This window comes from Sander lucioperca, chromosome 6 (genome assembly GCF_008315115.2).
Source record: "Sander lucioperca isolate FBNREF2018 chromosome 6, SLUC_FBN_1.2, whole genome shotgun sequence".
Lineage (NCBI taxonomy): Eukaryota > Metazoa > Chordata > Actinopteri > Perciformes > Percidae > Sander > Sander lucioperca.
This window is the reverse complement of record NC_050178.1, coordinates 26,975,635-26,985,634: the sequence shown is the minus strand read 5'-3', so window position 1 is coordinate 26,985,634 and position 10,000 is coordinate 26,975,635. Positions and strand designations below refer to the sequence as shown.

The 10,000-nt window shown below is 46.6% G+C and overlaps 1 long non-coding RNA gene across 1 annotated transcript in view; it reads left to right on the top strand.

Annotated features, from left to right (window-relative positions):
- Positions 1–8,789: 8,789 nt before the first annotated feature.
- The window catches only part of LOC116055524, a 23,929-nt gene continuing 22,718 nt past the window's right edge, over positions 8,790–10,000 (top strand). The window contains exon 1 of the long non-coding RNA XR_004106320.2: positions 8,790–9,463. This is a non-coding gene — a long non-coding RNA (uncharacterized LOC116055524). The remainder of the gene's footprint in view (positions 9,464–10,000) is intronic.

Genomic DNA, 10,000 nt, shown 5'->3' with positions numbered 1-10,000 from the left:
GCTCCACAATGATTTGTTGGCTTCACTTCACTTGGATTTGACCTTAATGGCTCATTAGATTGAAGACTTGGACACTTGAAATGCTTTGAAAGGAACTAATTTTCATTTCCTTGTTTACATGTGTTAAGATCCGATGGGGCTTTAATGATCCCTATGTGGGCAAACATAACATAATTGTTGCAACAGTAGAGAGTATGATTCACTGTAAGTATGAACAACACAAGAATTAAACCCTGTTTCATTCAAACAAATAACATCTACAATGAATACAGCCCTAGCTTGCATTGAACCACTAATTCAGTCACTTAATATGCAGTACAACAATAATGGAATACAGCTAATAAACCGTCTTTTATATTTTATTCCATTTATTACATTATTCTCCTCCGCAGAGCTGCCAAAGCACCACGAAGAATTTCATCAGTATGTGAAAAGCCAGACTTGTTGTTTACTTATATCTAGAAGCATTTACTGTAATTGCAATTTACAAGTGACATTTTTAAATATGTTGTCAGTCACAGTCACACCAGCGGTCACAGTAACACCAGAGGTGTGCGTGCACCTGCTGGACTCAGCAAGCCACTCAGAGTTTCTTCATACACTTGAGCAAAAAGGGAAACTTTGCGTACGGTTTGGACACTCAGTAAGCTTGATTGTCAAGAAAAGGTGAACAGCTGAAGGTGATTATAACCATTAACAGCTTAGCCATTCCTACAGCCTTTAATAGGTGCTTAACATGTGCTTGGAGAGCACATTTTGCCACCCAAATTGATTAATCCCACCTAATTGATGCTTGCCTGCCAGCCAGCTATGTAATTTCATTAAAGTGGACCCATGCAGCAAAATGACATGATTCGATTGTTCCCAACATTGTAACATAGCTGCAGACATGAACAGATGGAGTCCAAACATGTTGAACCAACCACAGCTTTGTGTGTTCTGTTCCTCTGTGTGTTACAACAACTTAATGACATCAAGGGTTCAATGTGACTCATTCTGACCTTCGATAATGTGTAGGTATGCTCTTCTTCATGTTGTTGTCCATTCTTGTCATAAATATGTCTTAAGCTGCCTTCAGATGATAACAAATTTGTTCTTCGCTCACTGTGAGGTAGGGCACAGAGCATAGTGCAGACACTTGCAGAAGTAAAGCGCAACGCAGGTATATGTCATCAAAAAGTGCACAAGGAAGCTATTCACCATGTTTCTACTCAACAACAACAGCTGCAGTCACAGACAGTTTTGTGTACAATGTATTTGAGCTTAATGTTGTGTTTTAGAGTTCGGGTTTTTCTTCCATCACTCTCTGGGCCTTTCCAAATTCCCAGTTTGTGCATCCCTGATTCCTCTACTCGCCTCCCCATCTCACGTCTTAGACCCTCCCACAGAGAGGAGTCGAGTCGAGACAACAGACATTTAACAAAATTAGACATCCATGTTTGGAGCCATTGTTGTAAAGGTGATACGGATAGATTTTTATTTCTTGTTTTTAACACACACACACACACACACACACACACACACACACACACACATACACACACACATACACACACACAGACACACAGACACACACACATGTACAGTATCTAAAGCACTACAAATGTTTGTATGAAAAGAACTATTCAGATGTGTATATATATATATATATATATATATATATATATTAGGGCTGTCAAACGCAATGCTATAATAACGAGTAAACGGCACTCATTTTTTTGCCGCACGATTAATGAACACGTTCTGTGGCCTCGGGTCGCTCTGTAGTTTGTGAATTACTGTAGCAGTAATGTTGTGGATGGCTAACAGAAACAAACCTTGAGCATAAATGGATGCAGAAAATGTCTTTTGAATTGCAAGTTCAGTTTCAAAGCCATTCCAGATGGTTCTCTCAACAAGACTAAAGTTATTTGCATGTACTGTCGATGTGAATTGAGTTACCAGTGGAGTATGTCGAGTCTCAAATACCTCCTCCCCCTTGCCAAAGACAGGCCACGCTGGATAGTTTGCAACGGAGACGCCTGGACAACTCTACAAGCAACAAACTTTTAACAGTGATAGCTAAATAGGTGGCTACAGCTTGCAGGACGTAGCCTGGCTCCGCCCTCCTACGTACTTATGCTCAATTTTCATTTTCCTTCAGTACACCGTCTGGGTTTGTGGTATATTCTTGGGTTTTCTCCGGCCAAATCTTAACCGGTCCAATCAGTGAACAGAGGGAGTGGCTGAGAACGATGATGTTGAGGTTGTGCGCTAGCCGAAGCCATTCAGTCCGTTGCGGCAACGCTGCCGAATATCCAGAAGTTAAAGCCCGAGCAAGAACAATCTTTGCTGAGTTGTGTTGGTGGCCATGATGTTGTGGCCCTCCTCCCCACGGGGTTCGGGAACAGTTTGATTTTCCAGCTCGCTCCGTTAGTGGTGAAGGAGTTGGCTAAGGCTAACGCTAGCGATGCTAAGCCGACGTCACGACCAAACGTTAGCGATTGGTTATGGCAGATCCAGAGTGGCTCTCAGATCCAATAGTTTTAAACTTCAGTTTAAAAGTAGTACCCGCCTTCAAGGAAGTTAACACTTGTCAATGGAGAGTGGCCAGACTCTGGACCAATGAAATGGACCAGAGTATGGTAGGACCAGGCTAGTGTACCAGAGTCTGGTAGGACCAGGCTAATGTACCAGAGTCTGTTAGGACCAGGCTAATGGACCAGAGTCTGGTAGGACCAGGCTAGTGTACCAGAGTCTGGTAGGACCAGGCTAATGGACCAGAGTCTGGTAGGACCAGGCTAGTGTACCAGAGTCTGGTAGGACCAGGCTAGTGGACCAGAGTCTGGTAGGACCAGGCTAGTGTACCAGAGTCTGGTAGGACCAGGCTAATGGACCAGAGTCTGGTAGGACCAGGCTAATGGACCAGAGTCTGGTAGGACCAGGCTAAGGCTAATGTACCAGAGTCTGGTAGGACCAGGCTAATGGACCAGAGTCTGGTAGGACCAGGCTAATGGACCAGAGTCTGGTAGGACCAGGCTAATGTACCAGAGTCTGGTAGGACCAGGCTAATGTACCAGAGTCTGGTAGGACCAGGCTAAGGCTAATGTACCAGAGTCTGGTAGGACCAGGCTAGTGTACCAGAGTCTGGTAGGACCAGGCTAGTGGACCAGAGTCTGGTAGGACCAGGCTAATGTACCAGAGTCTGGTAGGACCAGGCTAAGGCTAATGTACCAGAGTCTGGTAGGACCAGGCTAATGGACCAGAGTCTGGTAGGACCAGGCTAATGGACCAGAGTCTGGTAGGACCAGGCTAAGGCTAATGTACCAGAGTCTGGTAGGACCAGGCTAATGGACCAGAGTCTGGTAGGACCAGGCTAATGGACCAGAGTCTGGTAGGACCAGGCTAAGGCTAATCAGAATCAGAATCAGAAAGGGCTTTATTGCCAAGTACGTTGCACATACGAGGAATTTGTCATGGTGTTGTTGGAGCATGTCACACATACAAATATAAGAAGGATAAAAAGATATAAACAATATAAGTATAAACATATACACACAGTACGTATTAATAACGATAAAATAAATTTAAATAAATAGTAAAATAAGTTAAATAGTAGTGAAAAGGGACGCTACAGCAGAGTAGGTACAGTGGCATGAGGAGCCAGAGGTGGGGTGTGGAGAGAGTCAGGATGGATTCCGAGCCTTGTTTAGAAGGCTAGTGGCGGAGGGGAAAAAACTGTTTATGTGGCGTGAGGTTTTGGTCCTAATGGACCTCATCCTCCTGCCAGAGGGGAGTGTCTCAAAGAGCTTGTGTCCGGGGTGGGAGGGGTCAGCCACAATCTTTCCAGCAGGCTTCAGAGTCCTGGTGGCGTATAGGTCCTGGAGCGGTGGCAGATTGCAGCCAATCACCTTCCCAGCTGACCGAATGACACGCTGCAGCCTGCCCTTGTCCTTGGCAGTGGCAGCAGCGTACCAGATGGTGATGGAGGATGTGAGGATGGACTCAATGATGGCTGTGTAAAAGTGCACCATCATTGTCTTTGGCAGGTTGAATTTCTTCAGCTGCCGCAGGAAGTACATCCTCTGTTGTGCTTTCTTGACGAGGGAGCTGATGTTCAGCTCCCACTTGAGGTCCTGGGAGATGGTAGTTCCCAGGAAGCGGAAAGACTCCACAGTGTCAATTGTGGAGCCACAGAGGGTGATGGGGGCAGGTGAGGCTGGGTTCTTCCTGAAGTCCACAACCATCTCCACTGTCTTTAGAGCGTTGAGCTCTAGATTGTTTTGCTTGCACCAGGTCACCAGGTGGTCAGCCTCCCACCTGTAGGCAGACTCGTCTCCATCAGAGATGAGTCCGATGAGGGAGGTGTCGTCCGCAAACTTCAGAAGCTTGACGGACTGGTGACTGGAGGTGCAGCTGTTGGTGTACAAGGAGAAGAGCAGAGGAGAAAGAACGCAGCCCTGGGGGGATCCGGTGCTGATGGTCTGTGAGTTGGAGACGTGTTTCCCCAGCTTCACATGCTGCTTCCTGTCAGACAGGAAGTCAGTGATCCACCTGCAGGTGGAGTCAGGCACACCAAGCTGGGAGAGTTTCTGCTGAAGCAGAGCCGGGATGATGGTATTGAAGGCAGAGCTGAAGTCCACAAACAGGATCCTGGCGTAGGTTCCTGCGGAGTCCAGGTGCCGGAGGATGTAGTGGAGGGCCAGGTTGACTGCATCGTCTACAGACCTATTGGCTCTGTAGGCAAACTGCAGGGGGTCCAGGAGGGGGTCGGTGAGGTCTTTGAGGTGTGAAAGCACAAGGCGCTCAAAGGACTTCATAACCACAGAGGTCAGGGCGACGGGTCTGAAGTCATTAAGTCCTGTGGTCCTTGGCTTCTTGGGGACAGGGATTATGGTTGAGGTCTTGAAGCAGGCTGGCACGTGACATGTCTCCAGTGAGGTGTTAAAAATGTCTGTGAACACTGGAGACAGCTGGTCAGCGCAGTGCTTCAAGCTGGATGGGGAGACAGCATCCGGTCCAGCAGCTTTCCTGGGATTCTGTCTCCTGAACAGTCTGTTGACGTCCCTCTCGTGAATGGAGAGAGTCGTCACTGAGGTGGGAGGGGGGATGGAGGTGGAGGGGACCTTTAAGGAGGGCATGGTTGGGGGGGCCCAGGACCCTGCTGAGGTGGGCGAGGTGGAGGTGATGCACAGTGGCTGTAGCTGTAGGGAGGTGTCGTGGGGGATGGTGTCAGGACTGTCCTTTTGTCTTTCAAATCGACAGTAGAACTCGTTCAGGTCATTGGCTAGGTGTCGGTCATTGAAGGAGTGGGGGGTTTTAGGCTTGAAGTTGGTGATCTGCCTAAGTCCTTTCCAGACAGTCGCAGAGTCATTAGCTGAGAACTGGCGTTGGAGCTTCTCAGAGTACCGATGTTTAGCCTCCTTCACTGCCTTGCTAAATTTGTACTTTGACTCTTTAAATCTGTCTTTGTCCCCACTCCTGAACACCTCTTCCTTAGCCAGCCTTAACCTTCTGAGTTTGGCTGTGAACCAGGGTTTGTCATTGTTGTAACTCACCCTGGTGCTTGATGGAACACAGCAGTCCTCACAGAAGCTGATGTATGACGTCACAGCCTCTGTGTACTCATCCAGACTGTGGGTAGCAGTCCTGAACACATCCCAGTCAGTACAATCCAAACACGACTGGAGATCCTCCACAGCTACACTGGTCCACTTCCTTGATGTCCTCGCTACAGGTTTGCAGAGCTTTAGTCTCTGCCTGTAGGCGGGGATCAGGTGGACCATGACGTGGTCAGAGTGCCCCAGTGCAGCACGGGGGACGGCGTGATAAGCATCCCTGACTGTGGTGTAACAGTGATCCAGAATGTTCTCCTCTCTGGTCGGGCATTTAATATGTTGTCTATATTTAGGGAGTTCATGAGTGAGGTTCCCTTTATTAAAGTCACCAAGGACAATAACTAGGGAGTCCGGGTTGGTCCGCTCCACACACAGTATCTGGTCGGCCAGCATGCGCTGCGCGTCCTGCACGTTGGCCTGCGGTGAGATGTAAACACCGACCAGAATGAATGAATGGAACTCACGGGGTGAATAAAAAGGCTTACAGTTTATGGTGAAATACTCCAGGTCAGGAGAACAATACTGCTGGATCACTGTCACGTCGTTGCACCAACCGCTGTTGATGTAGAAACAGATTCCTCCACCTTTAGTTTTGCCGGAGAGAGCCGTGTCTCTGTCCGCTCTGAAAAGCTGGAAGCCTGCCAGCTGCAGCGCAGAGTCCGGTATTAATCCACAGAGCCACGTCTCCGTGAAGCACAAAACAGCAGATGAAGAAAAGTCCCTGTTTCCCCTCAACAGCAGTTGTAATTCCTCCACTTTGTTGGGCAGAGAGCGCACGTTAGAGAGGAATATTCCAGGTAACGATGTGCGTGATCCTCGCTGGCGGAGACGCACCAGCGCACCGGCCCGTTTCCCTCTCCTCCGGCGTTTCTCTGCGTGAGCAAAGGTGAGCGCACCTTTGACCAGAATGTCCAAAATTTCCAGTGAAGGGAGAAGAAAAGTGGGAAATAAGTCTGATGGTGTTGTTGCCCTGAAGTTCACGAGCTCTTCACTTGTGAATGAGATACGGGTACCATCGCAAGAAACAGAATTAAAACACAAAACAAAACAAAACAGAGTGCTCCAACACACCGTGTCGCCATTCTGCGGCGCCATCTTGAGAATTGAGTTGAATTGAAGTGACTAACGTACATTAGAGTCACGTACTAAGTGACTCTAATGTACCAGAGTCTGGTAGGACCAGGCTAATGGACCAGAGTCTGGTAGGACCAGGCTAATGGACCAGAGTCTGGTAGGACCAGGCTATGCAGGACGAGGGTGCGCTTGAAATATTTTGCTTCTCTTCCAATGACTGCAGGTATGAATTGCCACAACTGTATCCAACATTTGCATGAAGCAAGCATATTTGTCCGCTCCTATGTTGATAAGAGCATTAGAAGCTTGAAAAATATCCCTTTTAAACTCCATTTAGAACAGATAAAAAAATGTGTGATTAATTTGTGATTAATCGAGAGTCTACTATCGATAATGGACATATCATTTGCTAGAATGTAAATTGAGAAGGGAGCTATGAAGAGGTTTTGCCAATGATAGTTTTGTAATTAGTGATCTTTAGAGATGTTGGTAGGTAGATTTTTAAACTTTGGACTGACCCAGGTGAGCTGCATCCCCCTGCTTTCAACCTTTATGCTAAAATACATCAATCAGTTTCTTCGCTCCACCTCCATATTTAGCATACAGACATCGATTTTCTTATCAAACTCTTATCAAGACAGAAAATTAGCGTATTTCCCAAAATATCAAAATATTTGAAAGTAGATTCCTGCAACACAGCTAGCTGAATAGACGTTGTGGTAAGATTGTTTAGTCAACTACATTTCCAAAATGAACTTTTAATCTCCACTAGGGTTGGCTATCGTTTGGATTTTTATGATTCTGATGCCAAAACGGTTCTTTTAAAACGATTCAGATTCCTAAACTGATTCTTGAAAAACTGAAAAATGACAACAAAGATGTAATATGTTTACTAGCGATCACGTGCAGTGAATGGTTAATGTGCTTTTAGGTCCGTTTTGGTGAGCCCAGAGGGAAGATATGGCATTTTAAAAGTAGCCTACATTTGGGCGCCCGGTTAGCTCAGTTGGTAGAGCGGGCGCCCATATATATAGAGGTTTACTCCTCGACGCAGCGGGCCAGGGTTAGACTTAGGCCTGCGGGCCTTTTCTGCATGTCATTCCCCCCCTCTCTCCCCTTTCATTTCTTCAGCTGTCCTGTCAATAAAGGCCTAAAAATTCCCACAAAAATAATCTTAAAAAAAAAAGAAGTAGCCTATATTTACATAGTGGAACCGGGTTTTCGTACCCAACCCTAATCTCCATACAATAAACTGTAAAAACGATTTCATGTGACAAATGAAATGGATTGATTGAAACCAAAGCTCGGGAGCACATTGTTCTTCCTAAGTTGATTAATTTGAGCTAATTGGTGCTTGACGGCAAGGTCACATGATTTACTCACTCAAAGGGTTATAGTACAGACCTCAAAGCTTGCCATACCAATGCCCTTTTATGAATGCATACAAAGGCCAGTCTTGTGTAATGTACTTGAAAACAATACTTGAGTAAAAGTACAAGTATCTTCGTTACATTACAACACTGCATTAGTCATCGTTTACAGCCCAGGTCCAGGCATGATCTCCTCCAGACTGTTGTCACAATGGTTGGGAGATTTGTGTCAAAATAATGAAATCAGTGTGGTCAGGATGAAAATGAGTGTCAATCTACTGTAATCACACAATATTGTAATACATAACTCCTTTTGAAAATGATGAAGGAGGAGCAAACAGATTTGAGCTGTCTGTTCAGTTCCATGCAGACAACTTCCTCTCAGGGAAACACTGAATCCTTGCGATACTTTCTCTTTTGAAGTAGACATTATTTTGGCTAACGGCAGTTTGAATCCAAAAATAGAAGTGGAGCTTGTATCTGTAACAGATGCACGTGTGCGTTCTTTCAGCTACTTTACCACAAGAAAGAGCTCACGTGCTCGTATTTGCGCGTGCGTATACACACACTGGAAGGACCAGAACACACTCACATGCACATACACATTGACAGGGAACAATAGACATAGAGGGGACACCTGCTCGCCTGATACACCCTCCTCCGCCTCCTCCTCCTTCTCCTCCTCCTCCTCATCCTCCTCTTCCTCCTCCTCTCTTCCTCTCCTCCATTAGGATTCAGTTCAGGGTCCGGCTCCGTGAGTAGGTTAGCCATGCGTGTCACGGCGAAATCCAGTGAATGACAATGAACTAAGCAAATGTGTGTGTATGTAAGGGAGGAGGTGGCATGCTTGCTGTATCACTCCCTCTATCCCTCCATCCGTCTATTCCTCTTCCACCTCTTCCTCGATGGTGGTGTGTCGGCTAGAAGGACGGCCCCCATGCTCTGACACACTCACATACGCGCAGACACACACCTCCGCGATGTGTCACTACCCATTCCACCTGCCTCTTCCTGTCATTCCCCACTCTGTGTTCCATCCTACACTTGCTCTTTTTCCCTCCTTTTTTGTTCTCTCTCAGTCTTTCTGTCCACCCCTCCTTGTCCTCAACCCCCCCTACGCTGTGTGTCACTTCTGCTGGGAAGAAAGAAAAAATGCTCCAGCCGATGAAAGGGAGAAGACAAAAAGAAAAAGGAGAAAAGAGTCAAAAAGGAGAAGACCGCAAAAGCTGGAGTGTGTTTGGAGCGCAGCGATGCCTCCATCCACCATGAGCCCGACTCTTCTTTGATGGAATATCCCGGACAGCGGAGGGCAGAAGGAGGGAGAAGAAGGTGAAGAAAAAGTACTGAAGAGGACTGAAAGAAGAATAACAGGACTGAGAAAGAAGAAAGGAAGGAAGGAAGGACAGCACTCGCCTCAGTAGGGTACGGAGACACATAACAAAAAGAAACATACATAACATGCTCTTGCCAATCATTTTTTAGAAAAACTTCAGCTTCGTCTGTTCCTTTTAGCGTTTTGTCTTATGTAGCTTTTAATCTCCTTCTCTCTCGCTCTCTCTAGTACACGTCCTAGCGTCCACAGGCTCTGTTTGGGATTTTGACTAATTGTGAAACTATTCTCCGGACTCGGAGCAGACAAGAGACTTTCTCTTCTCTCCCTTTCTTTTTCGTTCTAATTAATTCCCCCCCTATGCAGAGCCTCAAAGAGCCTCTCTCTCTCTAACTCTAACTCTGTCTCTCTTTACCTCGCTCTCTGTGTTTTTTCCCTCTCTCCATCTGTCTGCCTTTGAGAAGCAAATAATTGGATGTGGAGATTGGCTTCTCTGTGGCTGAGCCGGAAGATTGAGGCTGCACGACACACGCACGCACACACACACACGCACGACACACGCACACACGCACGCACACATGTACACACACACAGACACACACACACACACACACACACACACGTATGCA